The sequence below is a fragment of the Saccopteryx bilineata genome, chromosome 4 (genome assembly GCF_036850765.1).
Source record: "Saccopteryx bilineata isolate mSacBil1 chromosome 4, mSacBil1_pri_phased_curated, whole genome shotgun sequence".
Classification (NCBI taxonomy): domain Eukaryota; kingdom Metazoa; phylum Chordata; class Mammalia; order Chiroptera; family Emballonuridae; genus Saccopteryx; species Saccopteryx bilineata.
Genome location: NC_089493.1, coordinates 281573696 through 281575823, shown reverse-complemented (window position 1 = coordinate 281575823; position 2128 = coordinate 281573696). Strand labels below are relative to the sequence as shown.

General features: G+C 45.2%; 1 pseudogene; it reads right to left on the bottom strand.

The window, feature by feature from the left end:
• Positions 1–608: 608 nt before the first annotated feature.
• Positions 609–1071, bottom strand: LOC136336512 (large ribosomal subunit protein uL23-like; annotated as a pseudogene).
• Positions 1072–2128: the final 1057 nt, after the last annotated feature.

Below are 2128 nucleotides of genomic sequence, written 5' to 3'. Positions count from 1 at the left end.
CCTCAGACAAGGGAATCACGCGCCCCTCGCACGGACACTGTAAAAGGTGTATAAGATGTAAGAGGTGCCTGACCTGTGGTGGCGCAGTGGATAAAGCGTCGACCTGGAACGCTGAGGTCGCCGGTTCAGAACCCGGGGCTTGCCCAGTCAAGGCACATATGGGAGTTGATGCTTCCTGCTCCTCCCCCCTTCTCTCTCTTTCCCCTCTCTCTAAAAATGAATAAATAAAAATCTAAAAAAAAAAAAGATGTAAGAAGTCTAACCTCAGGGAGCTCGTGACCTGGTGCTACCAACTCCACATGCTCTACCGGCTCCTAATAAATTCCTCTTCCTCTATTAAGTTGCCTGGATGTCTATTATCCTCCATTTGGGTGTCATTTTCCTGCGACAAACTAGTGTCCTGGATGTCACCCAACATCCCTGGTCATTTGACAGTCTGACTGACGCTCTTGCTTAGCCTTGCATCATCTGATTTCCTCGGTCACAAGCATTGACATTAATGTTGAAGTTAGTCACCTGTTTAAAAAAAAAACAAAACAGTATGCTTTTTTTTGGGGGGGGGGTAAGTGTAAAATTTTTATATTTAGAATCAGCCAGCTGGACTCCATTTAGATGATCCCAATTTTGTTGGTAACATCCAAAGCAGCCTAGTCAGGAGCCAATCGAACATATGCCTTCTTCTCTCCATCAGGCCCAATCATGGTGTTGACCTTGGCCACGTCAATGCCACATAGCTTCTTCACAGCCTGTTTGAGCTGGTGCTTGTTGGCCTTGACATCCACGATGAACACAGACGTGCTGTCATCTTCTGTCTTCTTCACGGCTGACGCAGCTGTCAGGGGGAACTTGATGGTGGCACAGTGGTCATGCTTGTTTCTGCTGGGGGCGCTCTTCCCAGGGTATTTGGGCTGCCTTCTGAGAGGCTGTGTCTTCGGCCTTTGGAAGGTGGGGGCACGCGGATCTTCTTTTTGTGTGGCTGTGGACGCCTTTTAGCACTGCTTTCTCTGCCTTCAAAGCCCTTGCTTTGGCTTTGGGAGGGGCAGGAGCTTCCTGCTTCACTTTCAGCATCATCTTCCAAAAAGATATTTTTTATTTCCAAGCAGTTCCACTGAAATCTGCCAATATTTTTCAACATCAAAAGTCTCCCAGAATCAGCCTGACCAGGCGGTGGCGCAGTGGATAAAGCGTCCGACTGGGATGCGGAAGGACCCAGGTTTGAGACCTGGAGGTCGCCAGCTTGAGTGCAGACTCATCTGGTTTGAGCAAAAAGCTCACCAGCTTGGACCCAAAGTCGCTGGCTCGAGCAAGGGGTTGCTCGGTCTGCTGAAGGCCCACGGTCAAGGCACATATGAGAAAGCAATCAATGAACAACTAAGGTGTCGCAACAAAAAACTGATGATTAATGCTTCTCATCTCTCTCCGTTCCTGTCTGTCTGTCATTGTCTATCACTGCCTCTGTAAAAAAAAAAAAAAAAAAAAAAAAAGTCTCCCAGAATCAGGACTTAGCCAGACAGGATAATTCAGGCGCAGACACGATACAGAGAAACAGAAGGGGAAGGAAGGCTGGTTAGTGGTGAGAGCCACTTACTGAGAATAGAAGTGCTGGTGTTTATCCTCACCTCACCCAACAGCTTCTCTGGTGACCCAACATGCCACAGATGGGCTTAGTTTCCAAACGGGCAGTTTTCCTGGTGACAAAATCAGAATAGCCTGTATGTTCTTACAGCCAGAGGCAAAACTGTTGTGTTTTTGTTTTTTCTTTTTAAGTGCCCAGAATTATCACAATTGGGTGTACGCTGATTGTTTATTTCAATCAATCTTTTATTTTAGAACAGTTTTTTAGATTTACAGAAAAGTTGTAAACACAGTATGTACAGAGATTTCCTACAAACCCACACCTGCCTTCCCCTATGATTTTTCTGGTACTATAAATACCTTACATATCTTACTGTATATTTGTCACAATTAATGAATGAATAGTGATATATTATTGTTAACTACAGTCTATACTTTGTTCATATTTTCTCCTGTTTTACTGAATGCACTTTTTCTGTCCCAGAAACCCATCCAGGACATCACGTTACATTTTGCTTCACGTCTCCTTATGCTCTTCTTGGTAGTGATTGTC